At 60.6% G+C, this 9100-nt stretch overlaps 1 long non-coding RNA gene across 1 annotated transcript; it reads left to right on the forward strand.

Moving 5' to 3' along the window:
* The first annotated feature begins 40 nt into the window (after nucleotides 1–40).
* LOC118612482 lies at nucleotides 41–7563 on the forward strand. The gene is made up of 4 exons (XR_004954996.1): nucleotides 41–710; nucleotides 988–3259; nucleotides 3488–5162; nucleotides 6534–7563. It is a non-coding gene; the product is annotated as an uncharacterized LOC118612482 (long non-coding RNA).
* Nucleotides 7564–9100: the final 1537 nt, after the last annotated feature.

Raw genomic sequence — 9100 nt, forward strand, 5'->3', positions numbered from 1 at the left:
CCCCTCCCAGTCCCCGGAGAGTCCCGGGCTCTCGCCTTTCCCAGATTCTGCTGGGGTCCTGCTTTGCAGCCTGATCCCTCCCAGGTGGTGGTGGGGGTCCCCTCGGGCTGCGCGACCCTAGACTCTGGCTGCTTTGGGCCTCTGCGTCCCTATCTAGTGGGCATGCAATGCCAACCTCCTTGGGTTGCAGGAAGCGTTAAATAAAAGGGGGGCATACAAGTAAGTGCTTAATAAACAGTGCTGGTCGCGGGAGGCCCCTCGAGGTCTGCAATGTTGGGGGCTGCGAAGGTCGGCCTGTCCCCCCACCTGTGCTGTGAGAATGCATACCAGCCTCACCGGATTGCAGGAAGCAGTACTTAAAATAAGGGGTGCATCGTAAGCGCTCGACAGATGTAGTCGCGGGAGGCCGCCCCGAGGTCCCCAGAAGCAGAGACGAGCCCGGGCGCCCCCCTCCTCACCCGCTTTGAGTTTCAGGGTGGGGCGCCCGTGGGAGGCGCAGGTGGCTGAGCTTCAGCGGGCTGAGCGCCCCCTGCCGGCGTCTCGCGTTCCACCGTTTGACCGCACCTGGCCTCCTGGCCTGGGGAGACGTCAGTGCCCGGGTGAAAGCCAGAGGAAAACGGTTCGTGCTTGGGCCGCACACCGCCACCTCGAGGACCCTTGCGGTGATGGTTGCCACTTCCATCTCTTCCGTCCGGGGTGGGCGCTGATATGTACGTACTGGGCGCGTAGCGTGTGCCAGGAGGGAAAACAGGGGCCACGCGTAACTGCATGATGCAAAAGCGGGGAGCGAGGCTGGGTGAGGCCGCCGCTCCCCCAGGCCACCGGCTCCTTGGTGCTGGAGCCACGCACACAGGGACTGCCGCCAGTCTCACGGTGTCCCCGAGAAGGCCGTTCGCAAGCCATGCGTGCAGGCCCGCGTGGGACTGTCCCCCCACGACCGATCGGGAGCTCTTGGGTGACTCACATCTGTGTCCCCTCCCCCGCCAGCCTGGGGTCTGGACTCGGCCCGCGGACCCGCTGACGCATCGCGCCGCCTCCGCGCCGCCCACCGTGTGGGCGCGAAATGTCCCGGGCGCTGCGAGGCGCGGCGGCGCCACCTGGTGGCCTGACCGGGTCTCTGCGGCCGCAGCGCCGGAAGGGGCCATGTGCAGGGGCGCCGGCAGGGTGAGGAGGCCTGGAACTTGGGTGACAGTTGCAATCTTTACATACACAATGTTTTACATATGCAACATGTGTTTTAAAATATCCTAATGCAATATATTTTTAAAAAATCTAAATGTAGACAGAACAAAACCCCATCTATGATGAACAGAATATCAAGATTTGAAAGGTAGACAGGATCCAAACCCGCCAGGTTTAGGGGAAGGCCAGGCAGGTGAGCTGTGCATGTGAGGGGTCATATCCCGCTTATTGGCGTTTATTTTGATTTTTTGAAACTATTTTGCGTGAACCTATTCATCTCGATTATTGAGGTCTTTGGTGCCCCGCTCGCCTTACCCTAGGCCCAGCCCTGAGGATAATCCCTGTCTGCCCAAAGGAGAGAGAACCCATCTAAGGGGGAAGGGGGTGCATGACCCCCCCCCATCAGAATGCGCGAGGCCAGGAAATCCAGGTGAGGCGCACCCACCTCACAAACGAGAATCCGTAAACGTGACTACTTTTGTGTTAACGTTGTATTGCACTCAAGATACTAGTCAGAGCGAACCTTCGGGGAGCGCTGGCTACATGCTAAGCATCTCCGAAGCAGTTTCTCCCTCGATGCCGGGGAAGCGGCACTGGGGCCGTCGTTCCAAGCTGACGAAGGAGGAAATGGAGCCTCGGGAAGACAGGGCCCGGGGTCCAAGGCCCGGAACTGGCCATCCTCGAGGACGTCGCCAGGCACTGCACATACTCCGCGGTCCCGGCAGGAGGATGGGGTGTTTGGAGTCCAGAGGGAGAGAACTAGGGGGATGCGGGTCAAGGAGGTCAGACTTGGGGGGAAACAAAGCAAAGCGGGCGCTGGAGGGGGGTTGTTTTCCTGGTGAAGACGGAAGTGGGGGGCTGGCCAGGCACAGCGCACAGCCCAGAGGCCTGGCCTCGCAGGGACGGGCTGGCCGATTCCAAGGGAAGGCTCGGGATACTTATGCTTTGAGAACCTGCTCTACCCTATTCAAATTTGGGGCGCAAAATTTAAAGGGGCATCAAAAAGTTCGGTATCAAGATTTAATCCACATTTCCCGAAATGTGGACCCTTTCAGAGCGTCCATTTCAGTGGGGTTTAGTATAGTCGCAAGTCTGTGCGACTGCCACCACTACTCCGGAACAAGATAAGTCATATTTCGAACGCAATGGTTTGAATCAAAACACTCATGACGAACCGAGTGTAGAAATTTCCCACGTGACAGGACCAGCCTCAGATTCACGCCAAGCCTATCCGAGCCAGAAGGAAAAATCAGCATGACTGATCCTGCTTGACTTTAGATTTTGAAAACATCTCCAGTGCGAAATTTTTCTTTTGCATGTGCTTCAGTTTTTTAAAAAATGACTGGATTAAAATAGGAATTTTTATCATGAGCGACTTTTGGCCTCACCCTGGTCCCAGCCCTGCTTCTGGGGACCCTGTTTTTAAACCCTGGGCCCCCACAAGCAGCTTGGAGGCATTGGCTGGGTGTTCCAGTGGGCAGAGCGGAAAACCGTCTCCAGGAGGCTGGGGTCGGTCCGCCTGAGAGAGGGGCGCATCCCGGGTGCCCCCTCAGCAGGGCGGCTGCAATTTGGGAGGATTATGAGTCCAGGGCAGAGCATAGGCCCCTTCATTGTGGAAAGTGTCACAGACTGGATCTTTGTGTCACCCCCGCCCCCATCCATGAGTCAAAGCCCCGCCCCCAGTGGGCGGCTGTTCTGAGGCAGGCACTGGGCCTAGGTGAGGCCTTGAGGTGACATTTGAACTGAGACCTGGGTGACGTTCAGGCCTGGGAAGCTGCAAAGGGCAGTGCTCCAGCGCTGTGCGTGCAAAGGCCTGGAGGTGGGACCCCGGGGGAGGGGCTAGGGTGAGGCGAAAACCCAGCTGAGGGGGTGAGGGGCCCGTGGACGGAGGAGGAAGGTGGCCCCGGCAGCTGCGGGGCACTCCGGATTCCACTCCGCATGTGCTGGGGAGGCATCTGTTTGAAGCTGGGGCAGGGCTGGCCATGGACGTCATGTTTTTTTGTGTTTTTGTTTGTTTATTTTTGCGGAGATGAACAAGACGTGAGTCCTGTCCCCAGGGAGAGGCTTCCTGGTGGAGGTGAGTCATCACCTGAACTTTGAGATGCTGGTGAGACAGGTGGGCTGGGAGGAGTGGAGGAGATGGCAGGAGCGACGGGGAGGGGACCAGAGGCCAGGCGCGTTTGGGGCAGTGGGGGGGGGGCTCCGCTTTGGGACCAGGAGGGCCTGGTTCAATGCCACCTCCCCCGCGTCAAGAGCTGTGTGTCCCTGAGCTGCTGACTTAACTTCTCTGAAACTCTCTCTTCAGAACGATGACAAGGAAACAGTGACCTAGACTGGGTTTGGCACGAAGACCATGCTCCAGACACCTTCCCTCCTGTGGTCATTGTGAAAAAGCCACTCGAGGCCACTGCCTCCCTCCCTGCTCGCCGAGCGCCCCTCGGTCCTCAGCAGGCTGTCCAGAGAGCCCTCGGGAGGTCGCGCCCCTCGTCCGTCCTCGGCTGACCCCGTCACACACCCCAGGACCCCTTCCTGTCGTTCTCGAACGCGCCGGGTGTTTTCCCACCAGGCCCTTCCTTTGCTGCCCCCGCCTTCCCCGGCCCGTGTCCCCGTGACCCCGTGCCTCTGTCCCCCCTCCCAGCACCTGCCATATATTTGACGCCCCCCTCTAACGGTTCGCGCCTCCCTTTTTGCTTCTTAGCACTGCCCGTGATCTGATGCATTTTACTCATTTGCCGTAATCGTTGTCCATGCCCCTGGCAGGGACGTCGGCTCCACTGTGCGGGAGTTGGGGTCTGTGTGCCCCAGCGTGGTGTCCCCGGTGCCCAGGAGGCGCTCGACAACCGTGCGCTGGTGGCACGGCTGGCGGCGTCCCCAGCAGCACTCGGAGGCGCTCGGCGTTGCTGGGCGAGGGCACAGTGTCTGCAGAGGGAGAGGCGGGGTCCCGCGAGAGCACACAGCCAACGAGCATCACGATCGTGTTCAGCGCGTGAGGGGACCCGGGAGAGGTCGCCGCCCCTCCGAAGAGCTCAGAGCTCAAAGAGCCGCACACCCGAGGCAGTCAGGACAGGGACGTGGCTCCGCTTGGTGCACACGGGGCGGTCCTCGGCCGCCTGTCCCAGGGCTTCTGCTTCTCTGGGTGCGTGAGTCCCGCCGCCTGCACCGTTGGGGGGCGCCGTCCCCATCAGACTCCGCGGGCTCCAGACAACAGCTGCGCCTGGGCCACCCTCACTGCAGACCAGCTGGCTGCATCCTCGGGGGTCCCCACGACCACGCCCAGGCACGCTGCTTCCCTGGGGTGACTCAGGACTCAGGAAAGTGTCTGGTGGCCTACCACTGAGCTGTACGAGGCCCCTGGGGTGGCCGTGACCAGGTCCCACACACTGAGGGGCTTGAAACTGTGGGTTTACCCTCTCCCAGGGGTCCGGAACTCCGCGTCGGCAGGGCGGGGCCCTGGAGGCCCAGGGACAGCCGTACCAGGCCCCCACACGACCTCACCTTAACCAATCACGTCTGCAGAGACCCTATTTGCGAAGCAGGTCCCATTCACAGGGTTCCAGGTGGTGTGGATTCAGAGGGACACTAGTCACGCCCACACAGACGGTGGAGATCTGCAGCCCCAGGCTGGAGGGGCCGGCGGCGCAGAGGGGTCCGCCAGCGAGGTTGGGGGCGCGGAGCGCGGGAGAGGCAGCCGCTCAGAGGTCAAGCGTGGCCAGCGCCCGGCCCGCGCCTCCCCGCCACCCGGAGGGAGAGACGAGACCCCGCGTCTCGCTCCGGAGCCTTCGCAGCTGCAATGCTCCGAATTCCCGAGACGCGCAACAGCCCAGATGTCCATCCACTGATGATAGATGGAAAAACCGTGGTCAGTCCGCGCGGGGGAGCGTCACTGGGCCGGGGACGGACCCTGAACACGGGACGCTCAGGGAGAGACGCCGACGCGCAAGGCCACGCGGCGTGTGATCCCGTTGACGTGACACGTCCAGGTGTGTCACCGACGGGAGGAGGGTGAGCGGTGCCAGGGTGGCTGCGGGTGGGGGCGGGGCTTCGTTTAGGAGCAGAGAGAGTGCGTGGCGACGGCCTGCATGAGAGAGTGTTCTAGAAAACAGCGACTTACACGCTTTGCAGGGCAAATTGTCCCGCATGTGAACTGTATTTCGATAAGATTGTTAGAAAACCCGACACAGCCGCAGCAGCTCGCTGGCTGGGTCCCCTCGCGCAGACCCCGCCTCCCTCCCGCTGCGGTCAGAGGTCAGCGAGGGCAGGTCAGAGGTCAGCGAGGGCAGAGCCGATGACGGGGCTTGAGGGGAGGGGCGCCGCCGGCCGCTGGCGTGAGCCCCCGGAGGCCTGTCCGCTCCTGTCCACCTGTCTGTGCCCTGAGATGCCACGCGACAAGCTCCACCATGCGGTGGGCACAGGGAGAGACCCCGAGACCGCACGGAGAGGGGGAGGGGCCCCCCAAGGCCCCGGGCTGACCACAGAAGCCCCCAGCCAGCGACCCCCGTCAACCCCACACGGGACAGACCCACCGGCTGAGCCCGCTTTCCTGACCCACGAAATCGTGAGACGTAATAACGTTTGGGGGCGGTGTGTCACACTGACGCAAGGGAATTCAAACCTTCCAAACGTCCTGCAAGTCTGGGTCCCATCCCAAATCCCCGAGTCCGCCCCGCAAGGTGGCCGCGTGGGGAGAGCCAGCCCTGAGCCCGTGGCTGCCGCCCCCAGCCTCTGTCTCCCCAGTGCTCGTCCTACACGGTGAGGGGCCTGACCGGCACACAGGTGGCAGCTGTGGTCTTTCGGGGACGCGGGGGCGGGGGGAGCGCCCCGGGCTGAGGAACGGGCCTCCTGGGTGCTGCACAAGGCGCGGGGACAGGTCCAGAAGGGACGACATCCCAGGTCTACGTGCAGGCCCCGCCCAGCCCAGGCCAGTCCGGCCCCTCATCTGACTTTCCCAGCATGCCCTTCACCTGTGCGGCCAGGTAGCTGGTAGCTGCCCGAGGCTACTGAACCTTTGAAATATGGCCAGTGTGACCGAGGACCCGAGCTTTAAATAAGATTTAATTTTAATTACTTAAAGTGTACAAATGAAAGCGATGTAAAATATTTTTCCTTTAAACACGACCTTATTTCAAGAGTTTTGTGAAACTGTTGCAAATTTAGCACCCAAGTTACAAAATGCCATAAGATACGCCCTGTGTTTCGAAGACTTGCTTTGGAAAAAAAAAAAAAGGAATACAAACAATCTCCCTAATGATTTTTCTATGTTGATTACAATATTGTTTAGAATATTCTGGGTATATCATGTTAAGTAAAACATAATAAAAATGGACGTCTCCCGTTTCTTCTCACTTTTAAAGCAGCGTCTAGAAAGTGTCAAGGAACGTGTAACTTACATCCTATCATCCTTCTTGTCGGATTCTCTTTTTAACTGAGACATACTGGCCACGGAACGTGCGTTGATTCGATGCATTTCTACACCGCAACCCGACTGCCAGCGGAGCCCGAGCCGGCACCCCGACCAGGCCGTCTGCTTATCGTTCCTTCCTTGCGGTGGCACATTCTGTTTCTACTGAGACCATGTCGCGTTGAGTAAGGCTGTTTTTCTTCTTTCCACTTGGAAACACGAATTACGTCCAACACGCGACGAGTCCCTACGTCCAGCTTAAAGAACGGACACTCACGACCAGCTGGCTTACGAAGTAGAACGAGGCCACCACGTTGAAGCCCCATCGCTCGCCCGTGCCCACGTGCCACCCACCTGCCCCTACGGAAGGAACCACTATGCTGACTTCTCCGTTAACCATGTCCCCTCTCTCCTTTCGACTATATCACACTTGGAGCAGCCCTGCGTGACAGCCCATTTGGCCAGGTTCGGAATTTTGTAGCCCTGGCAGGGGCCTGTGGGCATTCTCCCGAGCTTTGCCCTTTTTGCGGTTTTGCGTTGGGGGCGGGGAGGTCCTGTGGCTGAATGTTGCAGGGCTGCATTCCTGGCTACTGCGGCGCAGCAGGCCTAGTATGTGATGGTCGGAGCTTATCCGTGCACATTCGAGTTTTCAGTTTTTGTTTCCCAATCACGACAAACGGCCAAAGCTTCAAATCAGATCCTCTTATGAGGAACGGAGACGCCAGGGAACAGTGGCCAGCAGGGACCCGAGACTGCCGGCCCAGCAGCCAGCAAGGACCAAGCCCTTCGGACAACCCAACGAGTGAGCTTGGAAGTGAACTCTGTCCCAGCTTTGTGACGTTTTGTGGAGCTGGGAGCTAGACCACCCAGCTAAGCCGCTCCCAGTTCCCCACCCATGGAAATGCGTAAGAGACGCGAGCTGCTTCAAGCCGCTGTATTTGGGGACTACTCCTTACAGAGCGACAGATAACTAATACACTGATGTTACGTTGCATATTTGTCTCCTTTAGTCTGTCTGCACCCACTGGAAGTCCTCATTCATTGCCATGTCCACCACACCATGGACATGACTTTGCACGGGCTGGCCCCTCTCCCTGGACGGCTTTCTCCCCACTTTACCCTGGCTAATCCTGCCTTCCCTCCAAGTCCTTGCTCGAATGTCACCTTCTCCAGAGGCCTGCCCCCACATACTCCCAAACTCCTCTACCCTGCTTTGTCTCCACGGTCCTCCAAGGCCCTATATAATTCCCTCATTTGTCACACCTTCGCTTGGCGGTCTGTCGACTCCGCCCACGGCGGCGGGAAGGGCAGGGATGTTTTATTCACTGACGCAGCCCCAGTACCAGGCACGTGGAGATGCTCGGTTCGTATTTGCCGATTTCATCATTTACCCTCTGAACGGAAAGCTGTTCCCACGAGCTCCAGCACGGCACCCGCCTCCAAAATTTCAGCCGGGATTGCGGGGTTCCAGCCCCAGGTTCCTTAGATTCTCATCCAGGCCCAGCCTCTGGGCACTGGCATCTGGGTTCCAGAATCCTCCCTTATCCAGGCTCCGGGATCCGAGATCCTCAGATCCAGGCTCCGGAATTCAGGATCCAGGCTCGCGATTCGGGCCGGGATCCAGCGGCAGCCGTTGTGCTGAGATTTTGAAAAATGTGGCGCCAAACTCCGGCGCGCGGAGCCTGGGCGGCGGGGGCTGCGGCGCCGGGTGGGGGCGGGGAGGCGGGGAAGGATGGGGGCAGGGCTCGCGGCCTGCTCGTCCACCGCCCGCAACCCCCACCCACAAAGCAGACAGCGGTTGGCCATTAACTTTCTAGCGCCCTGGAGCTAGAGAGTCCCAGGTTCGAATCCCGCCCCGCGCAGAGCCCTTGCTGGGGGCCCAGGACAGGTCTCCCAAATCCCTGTGTGCCTCAGTTTCCCATCTTGGACGTGAGCCCGGAGCCCCCGCCGCGTGTCGTGCCTGGGGAGCCCACAGAGTAGACGGGCCAGCTTGGCCAGACGCCCCACACCTCGGTCTGGGGGAGGAGGGGAAGGGGGCACGGCCGCAGCTGTCACCGCCCCGCCCCGCCCCGCCCAGTCGGCGCCAAAGTTTGAAAACTGCCAACGCCTCCCAGACTGAGCGCGGGGAACAGGAGCCCAGGCCCCACCCACGGGAAGCGCAGAGCTTCCTGGGACTTGGAGTCCAGGCACGGGGGGGGGTCTCGCGGTTGGGGGTTTGCTATGGGCACCCCAAGAACCTACCCAGCGCTGAGAGGTCAAGGCCCGGAGTAGGGGCCAGACACTCCATTTAACCGAGGGGAGGACTGAGGCCCAGTCCCAGCCCTGCAGCCAGACGGGGACAGCGCAGGTGAAGACCCTAGAGGCGGGTGGGACATGTACGGGCCAAGGGGGCCTAGCGTGGCAGGGGGAGAATGACACCCCGCAGAGCCTTGAATTGTGGCCGAGTGGGGACCGGGTGGGCGTGCGGGGCGGGGGGGAGGGAGGCGGTGGTCAGCTGGAGCTTCCATGGGGGGGGGGGTT

Source organism: Rousettus aegyptiacus, unplaced genomic scaffold, assembly GCF_014176215.1.
Source record: "Rousettus aegyptiacus isolate mRouAeg1 unplaced genomic scaffold, mRouAeg1.p scaffold_m13_p_16, whole genome shotgun sequence".
NCBI lineage: Eukaryota > Metazoa > Chordata > Mammalia > Chiroptera > Pteropodidae > Rousettus > Rousettus aegyptiacus.